This window comes from Anabrus simplex, chromosome 2 (assembly GCF_040414725.1).
Source record: "Anabrus simplex isolate iqAnaSimp1 chromosome 2, ASM4041472v1, whole genome shotgun sequence".
In the NCBI taxonomy this organism is placed as follows: Eukaryota; Metazoa; Arthropoda; class Insecta; order Orthoptera; family Tettigoniidae; genus Anabrus; species Anabrus simplex.
In genome coordinates this window covers 489348560-489376098 of record NC_090266.1, presented here as the reverse complement: position 1 = coordinate 489376098, position 27539 = coordinate 489348560, and the positions used below count along the sequence as shown (strand labels likewise).

Sequence of the window (27539 nt, the reverse complement as noted above, 5' to 3'; positions counted from 1 at the left end):
CATGTGGCCTCCTCCTTATCAACCTACGACCACTACTGGCATCAAGACAGAAATAGCTCTTTTTGGAGAACCTCCAATGAGTTCTAGCTTGACACCACTGAAGTTAGTGGCATGGACGCTACAGGACATCTGACTCGGAGCTGTCCCTCAAGTAATCGATTTGTTACAGTTCACTGTGTCACTCTGGTACCAATTGAAGATGTAATGGCTGCTGCAGATGCAGTAAGTTTACGATGAATATACTATTCAAGAACTGACGCTTTCTACCGAAGAAAGGGGAAAGATGATAAGCAGTTTAGAATTAAACTAAGTCATGGTAACTATAATAATTGATGAGCTGGTTTAAGTCGGATGAAAATACAAGAAGACTTCTTCTACGCAGTGCTTCCTGGAAACAGCGGTCTTCCCTCTCGGTAGGTGCCCATGTGCAGCCGGACCCCCGTCTTCTTAAGACAGTGACTTCCCATGACCATTGTGACCGATGCACTGTGGATACATCCCTGCCAAGTCTTTCTTCAATATCGCGTAAAGAGCATCCATCTTCTCCGTACACCTATTTTTTCTTTGTTTCACAATTTGCTTTACGTCGAACTGACACAGATAGGTCTAATGGCGACGATGGGATAGGAAAGGGCCAGGAGTGGGAAGGGAGCGGCCGTGGCCTTAATTAAGATACAGCTACAGCATTTGCCTGGTGTGAAAGTGGGAAACCACGGAAAATCATATTCAAGGCTGCTGACAAAGGGGCTCGAATCCACTATCTCCTGAATGCAAGTTGATAACTGCGTGACCGAATCCGTACGGCCACTTGCTCGGTATTATTATTATTATTATTATTATTATTATTATTATTATTATTATTATACAATTTGTTTCCGTTATGTTCTGCCATGGACCACGTTAATCATAATTCATTTCTGGTTCATCTTCTTCATTTTTTGATCAGCCCAGTAATTTTTTATCATTTTGGAATGGACTTTTTGGGTACACTGTAACAACACTGTAACAAATCATATAACAACATTCACATATACTCGAGGATGATGACAAAATATATCCCAATTCCTTGAAGTGAATCAACAATAGCCCCCGAAGCTTCGTCTCCTAATGGTATCACCCGAGTGTACTGATATTTAGCTCTAATTTCACATATATCACCCAGGGTCGGCATTTAAAAGTTAAACTTCATTTCTGTCGTACAATCACACACACACACACACACACACACACACACACACACACACATATATACACATATATATATATTTAATTACAGGCCTTCGTCGCTATTTTCTCACGAATGTGGCCCGTGGTTCGGATCTTGTGTAATACAGGTGAGATTTTCAAAATGGAAAGTCTTGTCCAGAAGTTCGTTTTCCACGTCAAACTCTTGGTCCTGTGGATTATGACTTAAGATTACTAGTCAAGTAAAAAATATCATGCACTCTTGGGCATAGATAAAAAACAAACTCCATGACGCAACAGCCTAGAAGGACCATAGCCTACCAAGCGACCGCTGCTCAGTCCGAAGGCCTGCAGATTACGATGTGTCGTCGTGTGGTCGGTACGACGAATCCTCTCAGTCATTATTCTTGGTTTTCTAGACCGGGGCCACTATCTCACTGTCAGATAGTTCCTCAATTGTAATCACGTAGGCTGAGTGTATCTCGAACCAGCCCTCACATCCAGAAAAAAATCCCTGACCTGGCCGGGAGTCGAACACGGGGCCTCCGGGTAAGAGGCAGGCACTTACACCTACACACCTAGACCAACAAATATTGAAGGATAGTATTTGTTCTGAACGCAGAACACGTCCATCATGCAACTGACATTCGGAATATATTTCCATCGACCGAGTTGGTCGCGCAGCTGTGAGTTTTAAGGCCCATCTCTCCGTCCCCGAAAACCTTCGATGTGTTAGTGCGACGTTAAACGAGCAGCGAGCTTTCTTAGTGAGGCCTAAGATAATAACTCTTTCTTTTAGCCTCGTGTTGTTTTCCCGCAAGGTGGTCACAGGTTTGTTTTCTGTTAATGCCACTCTTGAACAACGTACACTCAGCCTCATTACAACATCTGAGAAAATAGGAAGTAGTTTTAAATTCCCAACCTGGAGATTGTCGAGTTTCTTAGTCAACTCTAAGTGGATGCATGGATTGTAACTAATATACAACACCTTTCCAACAACAGCCCAATTAATTGCAGCCACACGCCAATATCGACATCATAGTCCCACAGATCATCCGAGATACGTAACACACACCAAGTAATTGGACCTGATGATCACTATATCTCAAGCCTCTACAATAGGATAGGATTAAACACCAACCAACCAACCAACCAACCTAATAAATCGTTGCTTATGCGCAATAGCCCATTAGGGCCTTGTTCTGCCAAGACGACGGCTGCCCAGCCAGTTGGCCTGCCGATGCTGCAGTACTTCTTGGTGAGCGTGATGACGTCCTCACATGTATTGTCTTTCCCGGGTCTACTGCCTCTCATATTATACAGCTCGTCACGAGGCTGAATGGACTCCGATCCAGTCCTCAGTCCAGAATTAAAATCCCTGGGCTGGGAGTGAATTGAACCCCGGTGCGTTTAGGTAAGAGGCAGGAACGCTACCAGTACACCGCGGGGCTGTTTTTAATAGTATAATACGTACATAATTATAAATAAATATCTCCTTCAAAAAAATAGCCAAATACTTCACCTCATCATGTTCATCAATAGGAAGAATCTCGGCATTTTTATTGACTATTTCGTTCACCAGTGACATTATGATGATGATGATTGTTGTTTAAAGGGGCCTAACATCTAGGTCATCGTCCCCTAATGGAACGAAATGTAATGACAATTTAAAAGTCCAAAAACATCCACTGACCAGAATTCAGAACGTGATGATGAAGAATGCATGGATGAATATGAATTTAAGACAGTCAGTGGATCTGACCCGGAATGCAGAAATTATCTTAAAACAATAGTATGACTGAACAAGGGACTGCTTCTATAGCACATTTTTCAAACGATGATGCTTGATGTCTAAAGGGGACCAAAATCCAGGCCAACGGCCCCTCATACTGCTACTTATCGCTAGTAAAGTAGAACCGTGGTAATTGGCATGCTACGGCACTAATCAGTAGCATAGACTCACGGTGGTCCACACATTATGGTACTACTCACAAGTATCGTACGTCGCACAGGTAACGCAGACCTATGGTCTTTCTCACATAATGGTGCTACTCATAGGCAACGCAAAGTAATGGTGTTCCTCACCTAGGTGTACTAATCACGGGCGCCGGTATTCCCGTGGTGTTCCTTACATATTGCGTACTAATCACAGGCTACGCAGACCCACGGTGTAACTCATATAGTGGTACTGATCACAGGTCACCAGCGAAGTAAGATAGATAATCAATATAAAGCAAAATATTAATAGTACTACAGAGTTGCATAGAATTTATCTTTACATAAATTCATTATTAAAACCCCCAAACAATCCAGTAGGAGAGCCTCCGTGGCTCAGACGGCAGCGCGTCGGCCTCTCACCGCTGGATACCGTGGTTCAAATCCCGGTCACTCCATGTGAGATTTGTGCTGGACAAAGCGGAGGCGGGACAGATTTTTCTCCGGGTACTCCGGTTTTCCCCGTCATATTTCATTCCAGCAACACTCTCCATTCTCATTTCATAGCATCTATCATTCATTAATAAATCACTTTGGGAGTGGCGACCCCATCGTACTAATAGCCTATATCTGCTTCATTCATTCCATCCCTTACCCGGTCAATGACTGGAAAACAGGTTGTAGGTTTTCATTTTTCAATCCAGTAGACACTCTTGCGCATATCCGCTCACGAAACACCAGAAGTTGAGTTCTTGCCAAGGTACGGCGCAGTGTGAGGAGCACAGAATGTAGAACACTTAGCTTGTACAACATAATAATAATAATAATAATAATAATAATAATAATAATAATAATAATAATACAGGCACTGTGACGTGGGCGGATGGCGTCTGCCGTGTGACACTAACTATGCTCTGCTCAGGGCTCACTTAACCACCTGTGTTTAAGATAGTAAGAAGGCAAGTGCTCTAAGCACTAACCACCTATTGTATATTTTAAGATAGAACTGGTTTGGATGGAAGTTTCTCGTAAACCGAACAAGTGGCTACGCGGTTTGTGTCAGCTTGCATCCGGGAGATAGTGGGTTAGAATCCCACCGTCGGCAGCCCTTAAGATGGTTTTCTGTGGTTTCCTCATTTTCACACCAGTAAAATGCTGGGGCTGTACCTTAATTAAGGCCATGGCCGCTTCCTTCCCACTCCAAGCCTTTTCCTATCCCCTCATCGCCATAAGATCTATCTGTGTCGGTGCGACGTAAAGCAACTAGCAAGAAAATAAACCAGGACGTAGACAATACAAGGAGCTCCCCGCTAAACTACTCTCTGCGGCAATCACTTGAAGCGAGCGGCCATGCCCTCCATGTAGCTCCTACTTTATGGATATACTAGCAAGATACCCGTGCTTCGCTACGGTATTATTCTGAAATTTATAATTGAAATTGTTTTATATAAAATCCGCCGAAATTCGCGATGTGACTCGTTTTCTGAGAGAACCCGCCAAAATTCGCGATCTAACTCGTTTTCTAATAGATTACGGCAAGTTTCCTCCCATTTTTCAATCTTTCTTTCCAGAAATCGATTTCGTACTTCCCGGGCTAGGTCCCGGTATTCCACCCGGTCAGTTGGGTCCCTAAATCTTTGTCATCTTTACCTATAAGCATTTTTTATATGGATCAAATCCTTCAGGAGATCCGGCGTGGTGTAATCATGGGTGCCTTGGCTATACTGAACCCGTAACCGGACTGAATTCTTAGTCATTACCCGTCGAGGATCCGTTTCCAGCGCGGTCCGCACATTTGACAACGGTCCAGAACATTATTATTATTATTATTATTATTATTATTATTATTATTATTGTTATTATTATTAGATGTTCTGGACCCCACAGTAAGCTGCAAGACCGCTACTTGGCGGTAAATTACATCTGCTGCCATTGTCATTGTTTCCAGTCATTCGACAGGGTCAGGAATGGAATGAATAAAACCCCATGTAGCGGCGACAATAGGAATTATGCTGGCTGCCGAAGTACTCCTCTGGGGCAATGATCGATGAATGACTAATGAAATGAAATATTGGACAGTCTTGCTGGAAAAAATGATGACAGGGAAAACCGGAGTATCCGGAGAGAAACCTGTCCCGCATCCGGTTCGTCCAGCACGAATATCACATGGAGTGAGCGGGATTTGAACCACGCAACCCAGCTGTGAGAGGCCGACACGCTGCCGCCTGATCAACGGAGGCTCCTTATAAGTACATTATGAACAGTAAAATCAATTGGTCTCACCTCCTTTTACACCCCACCGCCGTTAATTTTATTTACCGCCCCCACCAAAAAAATTTAAAAGAAGGCGTGTTTCTTTATGTTTAAAGGAGATTCCAAACACCAATGTTCACGTCTATGACCTTCTGTTTTGAGATATAAGTATCCCCATAGAAACAATTCACTTTTTTCACTTTCTTTCACACTCCTCCCCCCTAAGTGAATTTTCCGGCAAAAAATACACGTTTCTTTAATAGTAAAGGATCTTCTAAATACCAATTATAACGACTATAATTTCTTCAGTTTTTGATATATGTGTCCTCATGAAAGGAATTCGACTCCTTTTCACTCCCGCCCCCCAAATGTGGTTCCCCCCCCCAAAACGTGATTTTCTTTGTTTTTAAAGGAGATCCAAATACCAATTTTCACGTCTGTAACAACTTTAATTTTTATTAGATGTATATATTCTCATACAGTTAAGTCAATTAATTTTTCAATCCTTTCATTCCCCCCACTTCACTGGATTTTTCCGAGAATACGTCTGTTTTTACTTTTAAAGCAGATTCCAAATATCAAATTTCACGTCTGTAACATCATCATTTTTGAGATATCAGTAGCCTAATTAAAATAATTCAACACCATTTTCAGTCACTTTTACCCCCCCCTCCACCCAAGTGGTATTTCCGAAAACTAAAAATACACGTCCCTTTATTTTTAATAGAGATAAAAATACCATTTTTCACTTCTGTAAATTGTTAAGTTTTTTTGAGATATACTGTAGAAATTCTCATTTTGAAATTTCACCCCTTTTTACTCCCCCCCTAACTGGAGTTTTCAAAAACAAATCACCTATGTTTCTTTATGTAGGAGATTCCAAATACCCACTTGTTATGTCTAACATTTTAGGTTTCTCAGATATTCTGTAGATATAGTCTTTCAAATAATTCACCCCAATTTGTCACTCCTGTTTAACCGCCATTTATTGGATTTTCTAAAAACAAAAAAAATACATGTTTCTTTATTTTTAAAGTAGATCCCAAATACCAATTTTCAGGTCTGTAATATCTTCAGGTTCTGAAATGTAAGTAGCCTCATTAAAGGCATTCAACCCATTTTAACCCTTTTCCACCCTTCCTATTGGGATTTTTCGAAAACAAAAGAAAATACGTGTTTCTTTATTTTTAAAGGAGATTCTAAATACCAATTTTTACATTTATAAACATTAAAAGTTTTGAGATATAGTGTGAGCATGTTCCTGAGTCGCTGACTATATTTACAAACATATAAATCTGAATTTAACTTGAAAAATCTGAATATCTGCATTTAAAATGGAAATTATGAAAATTAACATTCATTAAATAAAATACACACTCGTCGAACCTTGTACTCACACTTACTTGTTACCTGCTTACTTACACATACGTTATTTGAAGGGCGCCAGCTGCCACTCAGTGCAGCAATAATAGAATGAGACTCTTGACTATCTCTAGGGTGTGGGGTAATAAGCTTACTTTTGACAACATACCATATAAGTTCTGGGAAAAGGAGATTGGCGTTCGGTTTCCCCATTAACTTTGAGGTTAAGATATATTACTGTCAATGAAATGAAACTATGAATTCGTTTGATAGAACAATATATATTCTTTAAATAATATATCAAAAAATAGTGAGTCTTGTTGCGATAAAACAGATGAGAATATGAAATTATGACATTGCGACTGAAAGAAACTAGGCATGAATTTGAATTCTTCTTGAACGGACATTTAACAATTTACACGAAATATTTCCCTCACTGATTCACTTGACTGTACCTTCAACACTTTTAGTGTAATTACGACGTATTCCTTTGATCTGGTGTTTACTGTAGATGTGTCACGCCTAGCTTGGTGATACATCCTTGTGACTGCTTCTTCTCCATATCATCTGACTTCTTTGTAAGTCAATATGGTATTACCTCTTGGTAGGTCCTGGGTTGCCCTCTCTGACTTCATGGTAAGCCCTTGCGTCCGTGTCTTCCACTAAGTGACGGACCAACCATTTGGTCTCACTCTCTCAATGACCAATAATGGCTCACTGAGTCTTCACCATCTCTCGTTCACACTGGTTGACTGACCAACTAAGGCTTCTTGATCTAGTAGACTTCTTCACTGTACTGCATCCGTATAAGTAATGAGTGACGCTACAATATGCATCCACCTTATATAGACGTTGGTTGACACCGCTACGTAATCTCCAGAAATAACCATGACATACTCCCACAACGCGGCAAATATTACATACAGTGGTGAAATAGCCCGGAGGCGGCTAACTCCGTGAGCGCATATCTAAATAAATACAATGCCGTAGCCATGAAGTGGCGATGACTTGGCAGAATCGCCACTAATCTTGCACAATGTCCCAACGTTACAACCAATCTCCGATATATACAACAATTCTCACTGTACAGGTATTGAGTGTTATTCTTCACATACGTATATATGCATACATCTAAGTACAATCTTGCAAGCAACAGGCAATTGCAAAATCGAATTGAATAAAACGGATAATTACAATAATAGTAACAATATCACAGATAACATAATAATACGAACATAATAATAATAATAATAATAATAATAATAATAATAATAATAATAATAATAATAATAATAATAATAATAATACAGATAAAATCATACAATAATAAAATACAGATATCATCTTGTAACGGGATTTGAACCGTTACAATAGATACACTCATTTTAAAATTCACCCCCTTTTCACCCCCATTAATTGGATTTTCAAAAAACAAAAAAATACGTGTTTCTTTATTCTTAAAGGAGATCCCAAACACCAATCTTCAGGTCTGTAATATCTTCACCTTCTGAGATATAAGTATCGGTATCCTGATTAAAGGCATTCAACCCCCTTTTCACCCTTTTCACCCCTCCTATTGGGATTTTCTGAAAACAAAAAAAAATTACGTGTTTCCTTATTTTTAAAGAAGATTCTAAATGCCAATTTTTACTTCCGTAAACTTTTAAAGTTTTGAGATATAGATACACTCATTTTAAAATTTCATCCCCCTTTTCACCCCCTTAGCGATGGAATATCCAAAAATCCTCTCTTAGCGAGCACCTACATCTTAATATGAATGTATCCCCAAAATTTCATTTTTTAATGTCCAGTAGTTTTGGCTCGGCGATGATGAATCAGTCAGTCAGTCAGTCAGTCAGGACAAGTTATTTTATATATATAGATATTGGGGGACCATGCGACAACGAAAAACTACTCCGACTGGGTCATGAACACATGGGACCACACGCCACAGAGATCAACAGTCAAGGGACCTTGTTGTCTAGTGACAAATGCCACCTCATCTGGATTGTAACAAGTCATCCGAACTCATGAGAAAACAAATGCTCTTGCGACAGTGCGAAGTCAACCGCACCTCTTCCGTTCCGAGATACGAGCACAAACCTCCCATATATTAATTTCATAATAAATATTCATAGAGCCGATACGGTCACAATATAAACTAAGACATTTTCTCGGGAGGAGGAAACTTAGAATCGCAAACTTATGTATAACCTATGTGGAGGGATATATTCACTATTGCTTGGTGGTTCGTAGTGTAATGTATTGTGAGCGTACAGGGGCATAACTAACGGGTCCGCAGGGCCCGCCGCGTGGTGGGGTGGGGGAACGGGCTCAGGGGCCGACAAATCATTCAATAGTACACTATACTTGAATACGTAATTTTGTTCATATTAGAAATGAAACCAGCGAACGTATTCTGTGCCGAATTAAACTATACAATGTAAAAAAATCTTGTTGTTTGTTTTGATGAAACATCTGAACATCGCCTACTTACAGAGCTGATCACCTTGTAACTCTCTATTGGAACATTGCGTATACTGATGCAACACAGGGTTTACATTGTATAGGACCCTCACTAGGATTACTTTATTCAGGAAAAGAAAAAAATCCAAGGAAAAGCAGCTCGATTCGTTCTGGGTGATTTCCGACAAAAGAGTAGCGTTACAAAAATGTTGAAAAATTTGGGCTGGGAAGAATTGGGAGAACAGAGACGAGCTGTTCGACTAAATGGTATACTCCGAGCTGTCAGTGGAGAGATGGCGTGGAATGACATTAGTAGACGAATAAGTTTGAGTGATGTCTTTAAAAGTAGGAAAGATCACAATATGAAGATAAAGTTGGAATTCAAGAGGACAAATCGAGGCAAATATTCGTTTATAGGAAGGGGAGTTAAGGATTGGAATACTGTAACTTACCAAGGGAGATGTTCAATAAATTTCCAAATTCTTTGCAATCATTTAAGAAAAGGCTAGGAAAACAACAGGTAGGGAATCTGCCACCTGCGCGACTGCCCTAAATGCAGATCAGGATTGATTGATTGATTGATTGATTGATTGATTGATTGATTGATTGATTGATTGATTGATTGATTGATGCAATTTGGTCAGTCCCTGAATTGGGTATTAACTGGCAGCTGGTCAGGGCTGGGATGGCACATGCACAAAAATATCAGCTCATGACCCCAATTAAGAAGCGGGCCTCAACCATACATTTTTAGGATGCACTAGACACAAACCACAAGTAACCAATTTATATCAAACGCTTATACAACTCTAAGTTCCACTTCCCACTTCCATTTCGTCGTTGTTAAGCAGCTATGACATCCGTATATAACAAGCAATAGCCAAATTTTTAAGTGAAGCCAATTTAACATTGTGATACGTTTGTTCTATAGTCTGTATTTAAACTGTTCTCATCCAACCCAAGTTCCCGTACCGTGGCTTTCTATCACCAATTAGTCACATTGCCATGAAAGGTACCATGTTGTACAGATGTTGCTTTTTGACCTTCCTGTTTTTAAATGTACAAAGCTGGCCGCATGTTCTTACGGACCAAATGCCAAAATGTCAACAAAAATCAACTCAGTGTACGTACCTGTTTGTCAGTCTGTGTTGCCAGGTCCCCCCAGGTACTTCAAATGTTTAAAAAAATCAACTCCCCAGGTACTTCACCACGTTCTTTGCAGGTTGTAGGCTCGAAACTTACGTTTGATTGCATTCATCATTCAAAGGGAAATCCTCAGCCCGTATTTAGAAGTGGATGGCGATGGTAATTCACAGCCAGGTGTGGTCAGTTCAGTTGGTGACTTGGTGACGTGTGCACAAGTTCATATTATGAATTCATACATACATATAAGTACATTATCATTATAGACTGTTATACCTTTCAGCGTTCAGTCTGCAAGCCTCTGTGAATTTACTAAACGTCGCCACAATCCTCGATTTGCAACTAGAGTTGTGGCCTCATTTAGTTCTATACCTCTTATCTTTAAATCGTTAGAAACTGAGTCTAACCGTCGTCGTCTTGGTCTACCTCTACTTCTCTTACCCTCCATAACAGAGTGCATTATTCTCCTAGGTAACCTATCCTCCTCCATTCACCTCACATGCCTCCACCACCGAAGCCGGTTTATGCGTACGGTTTCATCCATCGAGTTCATTCCTAAATTAGCCTTTGTCTCCTAATTCCGAGTACCCTCCTGCCATTGTTCCCACCTGTTTGTACCAGCAATCATTCTTGCTACTTTCATGTCTGTTACTTCTAACTTATGAATAAGATATTCTGAGTCCACCCAGCTTTCGCTCCCGTAAAGCAAGGTTGGTCTGAAAACAGACCGATGTAAATATAGATGAATTCAAGTACCGGTAAATAGAAGTATTTAAGTGGTTTCCAAAAACCCGAGAGAAAACGTGAAAAGGAAAAAATCTGTTAACATTTTGGAAAAAATGATTTTTTTCATTGAAAGTGTTTGTAAAGATTCTTTGCCTGGTTCCAGCAGCAATAGTGTTACATCTGTTACGTCTTGTGATAGATCCGTGTCTGGCGTGTCGGTTGAGATTTTAAGTGAGAATGCAGCGCTAAAGTCAGGGAAATGCAATGCAATATTTTAGTGACATTTCAGCACAACAGAGTGACTTTGCAAAAAATATAATTGACACTGATCTTGGCCGACACAGTGGTGAGTTAAATAAAGTTTTTAAAATAAAAATAGTTAATTCAGAACCTCACCAGTCGAAAGTTCATTTTGCGAGGGACAAATAGATATTTCGACCAATATTATTAATGCATTAAAAGAAAGACAGAGCAAACCATACATAGATTTTGATTGTGTTACTTAACATTTCTATCACCAATTCACCAATTAGTCACAATGCCATGAAAGGTACCATGTTGTACAGATGTTGCTTTTTGACCTTCCTGTTTTTTAAATGTACAAAGCTGGCCGCATGTTCTTACGGACCAAATGGCGTGCAATGAAATTACACAGTGACAATCGCGGCAGTGAAGAAGTGCATGTGAGAGAGCTCCGTAAACCACCTAGCAAATCAGCAAGTTTAACTGCAATTCGTGTGTACTAGGTCAAGTTTCATAACTAAATAACACTCAGTGGCTACATACATTCATTCACAATGTCTCTAAAGTCATTGACCAAGCGGATTTCTTCATTCGAAGAAAAGCTAAACGACATCCAAGCTCGCTTCGAGAAAGCAACGCGCGCCACCAACAGCAGTGCTACCAACCCCGGCGATGTTTCCCTAGACGCACTCGCCCTTGAGTTCCAGTCTTTCAGAGCTGCTGTCACCGAGGAGCTCAAGGAGGTGAAGTCCGAACTTACCCAAATGCCAGTGGCGGCTCGTGGATATCAGCAGTGGGGGGCGCACCTTAGTTTCATAATTCCACAAATATCTCAAGTTCTTCAAAACATGTTATCAAGATACACAATTCGAACACTATACGGTGCAATGCATACGCAATTGTTTTGATTATTATTATTATTATTATTATTATTATTATTATTATTATTATTATTATTATTATTATTATTAATATTAATATTATTAAATGCCTTTACTGGCAGGACCTAGTGTTTACAGTGCACTATGTCTTCTGGTATGGGCTAGAGCAATTTTGTTACTTTCATTGATCTGTCTCTGTCTTATCCTTGGCTTTGACAATATGAAAGTGACTGAGGTATGAGCGATGCTAGTAATTCCATTCCTTCTGCAGCCAGTCCCTGCTATGAATGGTGTGAAAATGTTGCTCATAGGGTCGGTTGGTGCGTGCATTTCAGTGGGCTTCGCAGACTGATATGTAACAGCAACTTCTGGCTCAGTGAGGAAAGCAACGGGAAACTACCTCACTCATTTCCCTAGTATGCCTCTTCAGTGATGCCTAGGCCATCTATGACAGCTGATGGCAGAGCTGTTGAGGATCCAACCAGCCTTAGGGCTGAAGACTGAACATTGAATAATAATTACTGAATAATAATAATAATAATAATAATAATAATAATAATAATAATAATAATAATAATAATAATTGCCTGTTCTTGTCCACCATCGAGTTATGTTTACGAATAGTTTCATTGTAGTGATCACTTACACAAGACACGACATTGACTTCACCAAGCATTTCAAAGTCCATGGTACTATTGATATCACACCTGTGGTGATCCATTTATCTCCTTTCCTAGAACGGGAGAATAGCGGGCAAGGAAAGCAGTAAAAGGTTTCTGAGATATCCCTTCCACATATCCGCGAGTTCTTGTTATATACGTCAGGAGAACTAATTTGTCTTTGGAAAGCCCTATTTTCATTTTTCTTTGTCTCCGGTTTTTTCAACAAGATGTCTGGTGTCGGCCTAAAACACTCCTTCAGTTCGACTTTCTTCTCGGTAGAAAGAGAAGAAAACGTTAGTTCTTCAATATGTTCGACGGTAATCATACTGTACGAAGTGCATATATAACACTACGGCTAGATATAAATCACAACCTTTCTCCTAATTTCACCTTGTCACAGTCACATCACGGTCATTCATCAACACAAAGTTAAACATCGCGCTCTCCAATGAGTATGGCCAACATGAGTCAAGTGCGAGGAGCCAGTAGTTACAGTCGTTACTCGTTTCGTTAGTTAATAATCCTAAAAATTACAAGACTATTTTAAATGTATACCGGCACATTTAACTCAGGTAAGTGCCTCAGTAAAATAGTTCCTAGTTTTAGGAGAGAAATGGCATAAACTGACCCCTGTTAAATAGAAATCATATCACCAATGTTTCGGGTAGGTTGGCTGCAACGATGGGCCGCGGCAGAAACGCGCCGGAATCTCCGTAGAACAGCACATCTCTACTGCGCCTCTGATTGGCTCCCTCAAGGCCAGTCAAGCGAGACTCGGGAGTATTTGGTCCGCTGTGAGAGAGCGCCCTCCTGCGTAGGGCCAGCAGAGCATCGCGCCGCAGCACAGTACAACTCGCGCCCTTGATAATAATCTTATAGTAAAATATTTCCCTTGTTAACATTTAAGATTAAAACTCCCGAATTTAATGGAACCCTGTGGGGGGCGCGCGCCTTAGCGCCTCCCAAACGAGCCGCCACTGCCAAATGCACAACCAGATCTCCAAACAGGACGACCTAATCGACGAAGCAGAGCAGTACAGCAGGAGAAACTGCCTATTACTCCACGGGGTGGCAGAAGCTCCGAACGAGGACGTCTATGACAAGGTGTTCGGTGTTGTGAAATCCCACCTAGGAATAGACTTGACACTGGACAATTTAGATCGCTGTCACAGGATTGGGAAACCAAAGAGAACAACAGGTGAGGTAGTGACGGGAGGGAAGAGGCCCATCATAATAAAGTTCACGCGATATCACGAACGTGACCGTATTTGGCGTGCAAAGAAATCGCTGAAGGGATCGGGTATGCTGATAACAGAATCGCTAACAGCAACGAGAAAGGACATACTAAACGCCGCGCGTGACCACTTCGGTCAGAAATCTGTATGGACTAAGGATGGACGTATCATTATTCTAAGCTCTGATGGGAAGAAAATTCAAGTGACCACACGAGCTGACCTTAACAATGTTATTCAAGCAGCTAGGGGGTGAAACAGTGTGAAGTAACGACAATGTGGATTAGTTTAAGTTTGTATTATAGTGTTTTATTATTGGGTGTGAATGTGATTGAGTGCATGAAAAGCCGGCGCGATATCAAAGGAAATACGCAGGTAGGAAGCATGTATTCTTCTTGGTATTCTGCTTTGTGTGATGAGTACTGTTATAACCACTACCAGCTGTGGACCTGACTGTCCCGCTACCCCTAACCTCTCCTATCCGAGAACGGAGACACCCCGCTGCCAAGGCTCATTAGAGAAAGTATTTCAGGCCAACGCACGTTCATTGAACTGCATTCATTTAAATTCTCAATCCCTACCTGCTCACCATGAGGAGCTAACAGCTCTCCTTGAAAACAGTAATGTACACGTAGCTTGTATCAGTGAGAGTTGGTTACGCGCAACTATCCCTAGTAGTATGGTACACATAACGGGCTATAATATTTACAGGCATGACCGAATAGATAAAAGAGGTGGAGGAGTAGCCTTGTACTGTAGAGATGATATTAAATGTAAAATCGTATGCACATCTGCCCACTGTCCTGACCCCAGACCTGAGTTCATTTTTGCCGAGATAACTGTGACAACAGTTAAAGCCCTAATAGGAGTTGTTTATCGGCCACCACGGGTAGGTCACCTCTCAGACATTGAAGACATCCTGCAGAGACTATCACCTGCTTATGAACATATTTTAATATTTGGAGACTTCAATACTAATTTACTGGAACAGGCTGGAGATACAAAGCAACTCTTAAGTATTTTCCAGACGTGTGACATGACAATACTTTCACTAAAACCGACAAATCATACCTCATCTTCACATACACTAATTGACTTAATGGTCACTAACAACCCACAGGAAATAGTATCACATGGACAAATGGACAAATAAGTCCAGATACATCACATTCAGGGACATTAAACATATAAACTTAGATCATCTGAGAGTTGACGCCTTGAATAGTCCTTGGGATGACGTAAAAAATATAAACGGTATCGATAAGAAAGTTGAAACTTTAAGTTCACTTATACTTGGTCTCCCTGATAAGCATGCACCTAAGCGTACGGCCAAAGTCTCCCGATCTCCTTCTCCATGGCTGACCGATGACATTAAACAAATGATGTCTCACCGTGACGCGTTACACCGGCTCTACAGACGCACACACTTTTCCAGAGCGCTTGAACAGTATCGGACACTTCGGAATAGAATTAAAATAATAATTCGAAATAAGAAATTTTCTTTTCACAATCACCTGGCTGGAAATTTAAATGTGTCAAACACTTGGAAACAACTTCGTTCCATTGGAATTGGGAAAGCTTTGCCCCAGCCATGTAATCCAGACATCTCTCTGGAGAGATTGAATGCTCATTTTTCTGAAGTAAAAATTAAACCGGAAATACACACAATATCACAGACTATAAAATCCTTTCTGAACCAGCCACCACCAAATAGGCCATTCTTTGAATTTCGCGAAGTCACAGAGATTGATGTGAAACGCGAGGTATTATCAATTACATCATCTGCTGTAGGACCTGATGAAATACCCATACTCATAATACAACACATCATTGACATTATTCTTCCTGCCATTACTCATATATACAACACGTGCCTCACAAGTGGCCTCTTTCCAAAAATGTGGAAAAATGCCATTATAAATCCTGTTCCCAAAACTTCCTCACCTGTACTTATAACAGATTATCGACCTGTTTGCATACTTTCATCTCTCTCCAAGCCTCTTGAACGCATAGTACACGTGCAATTAACCGACTATTTAAATAAATACAAACTACTTGACCCTTTACAATCGGGTTTCAAAAAGGGACACAGTACGGCCACTGCCCTGCTGAAAGTTACAGACGACATGAGACGCGCTATGGACGAAAGGCAGGTGACGTTACTTACACTTCTTGATTTTAGCAGCGGTTTTGACACAGTAAATATAGACGTACTGGTTGCTAAATTAAAATCGCTTCACCTTGGACAGACAGCTCTAGAATTCTTTCTCTCATATCTTACGGAACGAAAACAACGCGTAATTATTCAGAATAGGTCATCTGAATGGGTAATGAAATTTTCAGGAGTACCACAAGACTCTGTACTTGGACCACTTCTCTTTGTTATCTATATTAACGATATATCGACACGGCTAAGACACTGTAAATACCACTTGTATGCTGACGATCTGCAGATCTATTACCATTCCAAAATTTCAGACATCAATCAAGCAATAGGTTTTATGAACTCTGACTTAAATAATATCTGTGCATACGCTCATGAAAACTGTATTTTAATTAATCCATCAAAATCTAAAGCTATTATTGTTGGGCAGACGAAACAAATCAGTGCGGCAAAAAACAAAAACATTCCTCCACTAACTTTATCTGGTAAAATTATTCCGTACGAAAACTCGGTAAGAAATCTTGGTGTAATTATAAACGAGAATCTTAACTGGGGAGAGCACATTACAAATATCTGTAAAAAAGTGTACGCGTCCCTTCACCCACTAAAATATCATCAAAATATGCTGCCACTAAACATGAGAATTAGGCTTATAAATACTCTTATCCTCCCTATATTTTCCTACTGTGACGTAGTACTAATTGATGCCACGAGAGAACAACTAAACCGATTACAACGTGCTATGAACTCGTGTATTAGATTTATCTTTTCCTTACGCTATGATGTTCATGTTACCCCTTATTATCGACAACTTTCCTTTCTAAAATTTGAACAATATAGAAACCTCCACGTGGCAGTATTAATCTTTCGAGTATTAAAAGAGAATATCCCATACTACTTATCTTCACAACTCAATTTCCTATCCTCTTTCCACCAGCATAACACACGCTCCGGCAGTACACTTGCTATCCCTCTCAGCAGGTCAGCAGCATTCAGCCGTTCCTTTGTTGCAAATGGAGCTAGAATATGGAATTCTCTCCCCCACAACATTAGAGCCATACAATCATTAAATTCCTTGAAGTTGTCTTGCCGTGAGCATCTCCTCGATGTGTGCCGCCAGGCTGAATGAATCTGGTAGAGTGAATGTGTGTATGAATGTACGTTTACTGTGCTTAGGGTATTTAGTGTCAATCAACTTTTAATTTGTAACGATAGTTTAAGACATGACTAAGAATATTTATAGAGTTTATGTTATTTTGCTTCATATTTTGTTTCTAGTTTATAATAGTAGTTTTAAGATATGATTATGAATATTGCTCTCAGATGTACAATGTTAATGAAGTGTGGTTAAGTGTAAGAGAGGACCATGAGTCCTAACTTCGCCACTACAAATAAAGGCAAATATAATATAATATAATAATAATAATAATAATAATAATAATAATAATAATAATAATAATAATAATAATAATACATACATACATACATACATTATCATTATAGACTGTTATGCCTTTCAGCGTTCAGTCTGCAAGCCTCTGAGAATTTACTAAACGTCGCCACAATCCTCGATTTGCAACTAGTGTTGTGGCCTCATTTAGTTCTATACCTCTTATCTTTAAATCGTTAGAAACAGAGTCTAACCATCGTCGTCTTGGTCTCCCTCTACTTCTCTTACCCTCCATAACAGAATCCATTATTCTCCTGGGTAACCTATCCTCCTCCATTCGCCTCACATGACCCCACCACCGAAGCCGGTTTATGCGTACAGCTTCATCCATCGAGTTAATTCCTAAATTAGCCTTTATCTCCTCGTTCCGAGTTCCCTCCTGCCATTGTTCCCACCTGTTTGTACCGGCAATCATTCTTGCTACTTTCATGTCTGTTACTTCTAACTTATGAATAAGATATCCTGAGTCCACCCAGCTTTCGCTCCCATAAAGCAAAGTTGGTCTGAAAACAGACCGATGTAAAGATAGTTTTGTCTGGGAGCTGACTTCCTTCTTACAGAATACTGCTGATCGCAACTGCGAGCTCACTGCATTAGCTTTACTACACCTTGATTCAATCTCACTTACTATATTACCATCCTGGGAAAACACACAACCTAAATACTTGAAATTATCGACCTGTTCTAGCTTTGTATCACCAATCTGACATTCAATTCTGTTGGATTTCTTACCTACTGACATCAATTTAGTCTTCGAGAGGCTAATTTTCATACCATACTCATTGCACCTATTTTCAAGTTCCAAGATGTTAGACTGCAGGCTTTCGGCACAGTCTGCCATTAAGACCAAGTCGTCAGCATAGGCCAGGCTGCTTACTACATTTCCACCTAACTGAATCCCTCCCTGCCATTTTATACCTTTCAGCATATGATCCATGTAAACTACAAACAGCAAAGGTGAAAGATTACAGCCTTGTCTAACTCCTGTACGTACCCTGAACCAAGAACTCATTCTACCATCAATTCTCACTGAAGCCCAATTGTCAACATAAATGCCTTTGATTGATTTTAATAATCTACCTTTAATTCCATAGTCCCCCAGTATAGCGAACATCTTTTCCCTCGGTACCCTGTCATATGCTTTCTCTAGATCTACGAAACATAAACACAACTGCCTATTCCTCTCGTAGCATTTTTCAATTACCTGGCGCATACTGAAAATCTGATCCTGACAGCCTCTCTGTGGTCTGAAACCACACTGGTTTTCATCCAACTTCCTCTCAACGACAGATCGCACCCTCCCTTCCAAGATGCCTGTGAATACTTTGCCTGGTATACTAATCAATGAGATACCTCGATAGTTGTTGCAATCCTTCCTGTTCCCTTGCTTATAGATAGGTGCAATTACTGCTTTTGTCCAATCTGAAGGTACCTTACCAACACTCCACGCTAATTTGACTACTCTATGAAGCCATTTCATCCCTGCCTTCCCACTATACTTCACCATTTCAGGTCTAATTTCATCTATTCCTGCTGCCTTATGACAATGGAGTTTATTTACTATCCTTTCCATTTCCTCAAGCATAATTTCACCAACATCATTTTCCTCCTCCCCATGAGCTTGACTGTTTGCAACACCACCATGATGATTTCCTTTTACATTGAGAAGATGTTCAAAATATTCCCTCCACCTCTCCAGTGATTCCCTGGGATCTGTTATGAGTTCACCTGAATTACTCAAAACACTGTTCATTTCCTTTTTCCCTCCCTTCCTAAGATTCTTTATTACTGTCCAGAAAGGTTTCCCTGCTGCTTGACCTAGCCTTTCCAGGTTATTACCAAAATCTTCCCATGACTTCTTTTTGGATTCAACAACTATTTGTTTCGCTCTGTTTCTTTCATCTACGTACAAATCCCTGTCTGCCTCGGCCCTTGTTTGGAGCCATTTCTGATAAGCCTTCTTTTTACGTTTACAGGCTGCTCTCACTTCATCATTCCACCAAGATGTTCGCCTTTTCCCATCTTTACACACAGTTGTTCCTAATAATACTAATAATAATAATAATAAACACAGTATACTGCCATGTTGACTTTTCGATGATCGGAGCAACATGAACTTTAATAATGCGTGGCGCTAAAGATTGACAGGGGTTATCAAAAACTAGTGATACATGAGACATCAATGATTCATCTCTCGTCTTGTTTAACTTACAAGCACTCGAAGAGTAACAAGTCGGCTGTGTCACATTTTAGAGGAATATAAAGGAATTACGGCAACACTATTTAAGATATTGAATGCAATTTTAACATTAGCCCGCTGAAACTTACCATTCCATGGTCAATACGAAAAAAAAAAAAAAAAAAAAAAAAAGACTTCTCATAAAAGAGAAAAATTTTCTAAGCGTTGTTGAGTTACTAGCTCTATAAGTTATGATGTTCTACTGAAAGTTCATATTGACAATGAGAAAATCAGAACAAAGTAATTAAGCCCTAAAGTGCAAAATAAACTAATATGACTATTGTCAAAAACAGTTTTGAACTTAATAGTTCTCAAAATTAAAAATGCTCCTAATTTTCTATTTTATTGGATACGAACCAGGACATATGTAGGGTTGATCAGTTATATGTCGTGCTGAGATATGTAGAATTCGATGCAGGGAGGTTAATAACTATTCACGAATCTTTTATTGGGTTTGATGAAATGGAATACCAAACAAAAAAGTCGTTTGAAAATAACATTTTGATGAAATGAAATGGCGTATGGCTTTTTGTGCCGGGAGTGTCCGAGGACAAGTTCGGCTCGCCAGATGTAGGTCTTTCAATTTGACGCCCATAGGGGACCTGCGCGTCGTGGTGAGGATGAACTGATGACGAAGACAACACACACACCAGCCCCTTTGTCAGCGGAATTAACCAATTATGGTTAAAATTCCTGACCCTGCCGGGAATTGAACCCGGGACACCTGCGACCAAAGGGCAGTACGCTAACTACTTAACCATGGAGCCGGACAACATTTCGATTATACCAGAAAACAATCAGTTGGATCTAAATAAATGTCGTGGCCAAGGACATGACGACGTGGCTAATATGAGCGGCCTATATCTGGACTGCAAGCGCGTATCGGGGAGAGATTCTTTTTTTGCAATTTGCTTTACGTCGCACCGACACAGATAGGTCTTATGCCGACGACGGGACAGGAAATTCCTAGGAATACGAAGGAAGCGGCCGTGGCCTTAATTAAGGTACAGCCCCAGCATTTGCCTGGTGTGAAAATGGGAAACCACGGAAAACCATATTCAGGGCTGCCGACAGTGGGATTCGAACCCACTATCTCCCGAATGCGAACTCACAGCTGCGCGCCCCTAATCGCACGGCCAATTCTCCTGGTCAGGCAGAGATTACCGACAACTATTTATGTATATTATGCGACTTACAACTAAAATTTAGTTTTAAATAATTCTGTCAAGGACATCTCAGACATCAGAGATGTTTATACTTCCATGCAGGATATACTATATATATATATATTTCAGCGAATGTTTACCGCGCTGGCACAACACTGAACAATGCACTTAATAGTGGAACAATGAAATGAACTCCAAAAGGAACTTAGTCCTACTAGATGGTATTCGTGGTTTGACAGTGCATTGAAAAATGGTTCTGACAAATCATGAAAATATAATTCTGGTTTCGAAAGCATCTGAAAAGAGAGAGGCCATGGTAATTACAAAACGATTAAACTGTTTTGACTACGTGGTTTTGTTAATGTTCCAGTGCAAAATATTACAGTCAATGAATACCGTTTCGAAATATTTGCAAAATAAATCCATTGACACTACTGCTACCTCAGTAGTAAAACGTGTTCAGAATAATTTGTCAGAATTGGGACAAAATTTAACGAATACTGTTTTAAGGGTAGCGAAAGAAATAGCAAATTTATGGAAAATAGTCCCAGTAAAAAAACGTCCACCTCTGTGGTGTAGTGGTTAGTGTGATTGGCTGCCATCCCCGGAGGCTCGGGTTCGATTATCGGCTCTGCCACGAAATTTGAAAAGTGGTACGAGGGCTGGAGCGGGGTCCACTCAGCCTCGGGAGGTCAACTGAGTAGAAGGGGGCTCGATTCCCACCTCAGCCATCCTCGAAGTGGTTTTCCGTGGCTTCCCATTTCTCGAGTCAAATGCCTTGATGGTACCTAATATAAGGCCACGGCCGCTTTTTCCCCTATTCCTTGCCTATCCCTTCCGATCTTCACATTACACCCCCCACCTTTACAAAGGCACTGTTCAGCATAGCAGGTGAGGACGCCCGAGTGAGGTACTGGTCCTCTTTCCCAGCTGTATCTCCCCGAACAAAAGTCTCGCGCTCCCTCGCTGAGTCCGAGGGAAAATCCAACCCCGGAGGGTAAACGGATTAAGGAAGAAAAAGAAAATATAACCTCATGTCGTAAGGTTCTCTGATGAGTTGGCGATTGATGAAGGAATATTCCGAATTTTTGTATTTAATGGTTGCGTGGATATAATAATCGAGCAGATTTCAGTACGCTATGAAAGCATGAAAGATATAACAAAAAAAATTTCGCTACAGCAGCCAAGATAAATCATCAGGTTAGAAAGGAGAAACATTACGAAAAAGGCAAATAAACTTTGGAAACATTATCCTATCAATTTATCTCTTACTCTTGCTGGAGAAAAATCGTGACCTTTCAACTGTAAAAGGTGCCCGAACTTCTGATAGAAAACTCGATCCTTGCTAACATCGTCCCTGATTTGTGTACAGTGCATCAACTTCATCTCACTTCACCGGTCACGACAGCATGAAGGAAGCGACCGTGCCCTTAATTAAGGTACACCCCCAGCATTTGCCTGGTGTTAAAATGGGAAACCACGGAAACCATCTTCAGAGCTGCCGACAGTCGGGTTCAAACCCACTATCTCCCGAATTGAACCTGGTAACTACGCGACACAAACCGCACAGTCACTTGCTCGGTAATAATAATAATAATAATCGTATGGCCTCAGCTACCGTGTGCAGACATTTCGATTTGACGCCATCTGGCTGTCTGCTCGTCAATTTCGACGTTCCGTTTTACTCTAGGTCCGCTAGATGGCAGACAGAGTAAACCGGATCTCTCTTGGGCGTCTATGGCTGAGATTTAAGTAATTTTGTCGGGTAAATACCAAATGTATCACCAGAGATCTTTTACATGCCGACATCGTACGACATGGAGTGTCGAATGGACTTTTTTCCGCCCTTCAAAAATCCGACTACCTCTGCCGGGTTTGAACCCGCTATCTTGGGATCCGGAGGCCGACACTCTACCACGGATCCACAGAGGCAGCTACTTGCTCGGTGAAACCTGCAGAACTGACGTGCGGGAAGGCCCGTCTGTTTTTAGTAAAGCCACATTGAGTGAATGAAGGCGAGAGTGCTGGGACGAACACCAACACCCAGTCTTCGATACTTAATAATTAACCATATGCGATTAACATATCGAACCCGAGACACACTGAACCGAAGGCCTTTATGCTGACTATTCAGCCAAAGAGATGAACAGATGCAAAATATTACAGATATGACGAAATCAACTTATGATAAAGACATAACAGTCAGACGCTCGTGAGTATATTCGAAACTGCAATTAGTGTGAAGATCAGTTCGAAAGATCACTTTGTCTGGTGATGTTTCGGAAACACTGAAAAAAAGAACTACTTCAGACGCGAGCTGATGAAATTATGATAAACAAACAATTAATTAATGTGACTGTAATTCTCCACAATCATGTACAAGAAATGGGAATGATTAGTCAATACATCTGAGATGAAATAAAATTTACATACTGTCTTTACCCAACGCATATAATAATAATAATAATAATAATAATAATAATAATAATAATAATAATAATAATAATAACCAACTAACTGAATTTACTGGTGGGAGTTTACGAGTTACGTCAGATCTCTTCTATTTTCCGCACAGCAAGTTTATCAACACTTAAGTTTTGATAATAAAATGGTCACTAGCTAATAGTGGTATTATTATTATTTTGTTATATACTACTAAACTTTGTAATGAATTGTTAATAATATCATTTAGAACAATGACACCGTTTATACCTCCCATATAGAAGACTTCAATGATGTTTGTTGACCCATCTGGAGCATATGGTGGCCGCACCACCAGGTGAAGCCACTTTCGGTCCAGCAAGCTTTAGCTTCTCCAATTCATTCGCCAAGTCAGACACTTTGTCTGTCAATTCATCCTGCTTTTCACTTAGACTGTTGATAAATTCGCTGAAAACAACGTTGTCATCCTTCAAGTTTGTAGCATCACTTTCAAACTGGTCGGTTTGTTGTATAATACCTTGGAATTTATTTTCGTGCTCTTGGAAAAGTTGTTCCAGAGAAGTGAACTTCTGGTTGTAGACTTGGATGTCATTGCCTCGTCCTGTTACTCTTGCTCTTAAGTCTGTTAAATCTTGCTGAAGCTGAGTGAATACTGATGACTGATTTTGGACTTGATTTTCAAGAACCGCTAACTGAGGCTCTATTTTTATTGCTTGTTGTTCTTGACGTGAAATGGTTTCAGTTACTGTTTTATTGTATGTATTAAATTTATTTGTTAGCTCAGCTATTTTATCGTGATGTTCGGTGATGGTTTCCTTCAAATGGTCTAAGTTCTTTTGCAAATGTTGAATTTCATCTATAGGTATGAGGAAGGTGTCCTTCACCCTGTTGCGGAAGACGCCAGTGCTATTTAACGTTTGCAGATATTCTATGAACACCTCTATGCCAGATTTGTATTCCTGAAGTTCTCCTCCTATATATGAAATATCGTGAGAGGATAAATCCCCACCTCGCGCTGAAGCTAATAAAATGAGCATAATCAAAGTACGGAATATCATTGTCACAATTTCCACCGCACTACAGCTTGTTAACAGTATAAATTCACTGAACTCCTCGAATGAACTGTTTCTTGTTTGACCAATCCCTCACGATATAATTCACTTTCTGCTTAGTTGACTGATAACCTTCGACCTAGTGTTAACTGTTTCCATCGCCGAACCCTCTTTCTCAGATCAACTTCTTCTGCGATAATATGCTCACATACATTCATATCATGAGATAGCTTTTCTAGGATATTGCTCTATTTTTATCCCTTTGTCGAAAGGCAAAACAAACAAACAAACAAACAAACAAACAAACAAACAAACAAACAAACAAACAAACAAACAAACCATCAAACCATCCATCCATCCATCCATCCATCCATCCATCTATCCATCCATCCATCCATCCATTTCTAGTCCTTTACTGATGGTGTTAGTGCATTATTACTACTAGCTATTATTATTATTATTATTGTTGTTGCTGTTGTTATTATTATTATTATTAGGCCTATTATTATTGTTGTAAGTATGTTTATCTCACTGGGGTGGAATTTTATTTCTGTTATAAAATATTTAGATTGTCTTTAACTGTGCTATACTTAGTATTAATTACGGTAGTGTTAACTTTGATTCTATGTACAAATTGGTTTAGTGTAAGAGAAGGCCTAATGGCCTTAACTACGCCAATAAAGACATTTATCTATCTATCTATCTATCTATCTATCTATCTATCTATCTATCTATCTATCTATCTATCTATCTATAGTTGAAAAGTGGTGGTTGGTATTCCTCTGACGTCATCCGGTAAGAGATTCCATTCTCGGGCGGCAAACACAGAAAATGAGTTATTATATGTTGCAGTTCGATGGTGAGGAATGACGAGCAGGTTTGATGTTTGAGCCCGTGTACCTCTGTTATGCACATTTGAGAAATAATGGAAACGCGAAGAAAGGTAAGTTGGGGAAGATGTAGTAAGGACTCGGTGGAGGAGACACAGAGTATGATGATTACGACGAACGTGGAGTCGCGACCACTCTAGTTCTAGGAAAGATGATGACACGTGGTCATATTTTCTTAGATTGCATATATACCTCACACATGCGTTTTGAGCGCGTTGTAGCCTTAAGGACAGCAGTGGCCTCACATCATTGAAAACAACATCGCAATAGTCGAAATGTGGCATTACAAAAGCCTCGATTAATTTCTGCTTAAGTTTTATCGGAAATATGTATTTATATTTATATAAAGAATGAAGAGCAGAGAAAACCTTCTGGCAGATATGTGAGATATGTCCAGACCAAGTAATGCGTTCGTCCATGATAACGCCGAGGTTCTTCACTTGTGGTACAAAAGGAATTGCAACATTCTGAAGGATTACTCTCGGCAATGGACGTTTATTGATACTTGCCATTTGATTTTGGTGGCCAAGAAGGATTACTTGTGTCTTTGTAGGGTTCAATTGCAGGCCGTGGGCAGCAGACCATTCACTAACAGTCTGTAAGTCAATGTTTAGTAAGTCTATATTTTCCTGAAGGTCTTGTGCTGTAGAGTCTGTGTAGAGCTGAAGGTCGTCAGCGTACATGTGGTATTTGCAATGTCTTAAATTCGATGATATGTCATTCACAAAGAGTGCGAAAAGAAGTGGTCCAAGTACAGAGCCTTGAGGGACTCCTCTATTCACGTGACGCCACGATGAAACAATTCCATTATTGCCTTTCACACACTGTTGACGTCCGTAAAGATAGGAATGCATCCAAGCAATCGTACTTTGAGGAAAATGTAGAGCCTTCAGTTTTACAAGTAATATGTCAATGTCTACGCTGTCAAAAGCTTTACTGTAATCTAGTAGTACTAGAACTGTGACTCGTCCTCTGTCTATTTCCTGTCGAACGTCCTCAGTCACTTTGAGTAAGGCTGTAGTTGTACTATGTCCCTGTCGGAAACCGGACTGGAAAGGATTAAGGAGATTGTGCGTTTGAAGGTACTCTGACATTTGTTTATGGACTATATATTCTAAGATTTTAGATAAAGCTGATAAAATACATATTGGACGATAGTCTCCCTCGTTCGAAGGCGTTTGATTTTTCGGAAGAGGTAGCACAATAGCCTTCTTCCAGAGAGTTGGATATGTGGAGTATAGAAGAGAGAAATTGATTAAATGGGTTAAAGTTGGTAATATAAAATCAAGAATTAGTTTCACCATGTCAGTCCCAATGTCATCAATTCCTTTCGCTTTTGTGCTTATCCTAAGAACTGCTTTCCTGACTTGGAGGGGTGTCACGTGACTGAAATAGAATTTATCTCTGTCAGGGGTGGGGTGTGTATCGTAATGGTTCATAAGTTTCTGTTTGTCGACAGGTCGTACTGCGGAGGAACTAGCAATAAAGCACTCGTTAAGAGCCTCGAGAGGTACTGTAATTTCGTCTTTGCTTTTGTTCTTCGTAAGTCCAAGGTTATTAATAGTTTTCCACAATGTCGTCGCTGTTCTACCGTTAGGCGTAATTAAACTGTAAGCGTGCCGCAGTTTAGCATTCCGTATTTGTTGTGTTGTCTTGTTCCGTAACTTCCTATATTCGTCAAAATTTTGTACAGTAGGGTCATTTTTGTATTGTCTGTGGGCGCAGTCTTTTTGTTTCATTATTTGTCTAATGTCGTCATTTAACCACGGAGAGGGTTCTTTAGATATTCTCGCTCGCCGCTTTGGGGCATGCTTGTCAAATAATTCCGTTACTTTGCTGTTAAAGAAAGTGACTTTGTCGTCTAGTTTGTTATATGTCGTTATGTTATGCCAGGGTATGTTGCTTGCGTCCTGGAAGAGTCTATCTTTATTTATATTTTTCAGTGGTCGATAGGTAATAAATTTCTGGGAGCGTTTCGGTGGCCGGAGGTCATACGAGATGTATATTGCGTCATGTGCAGAAATACCAGGTACAGAGGTTTGACCAAC

General features: G+C 40.1%; 1 long non-coding RNA gene across 1 annotated transcript in view; it reads right to left on the bottom strand.

The window, feature by feature from the left end:
• The window catches only part of LOC136864195 (uncharacterized), a 36366-nt gene extending 11653 nt beyond the window's left edge, over positions 1-24713 (bottom strand). Inside the window, exon 1 of the long non-coding RNA XR_010859284.2 lies at positions 23820-24713. This is a non-coding gene — a long non-coding RNA (uncharacterized lncRNA). The remainder of the gene's footprint in view (positions 1-23819) is intronic.
• Positions 24714-27539: the final 2826 nt, after the last annotated feature.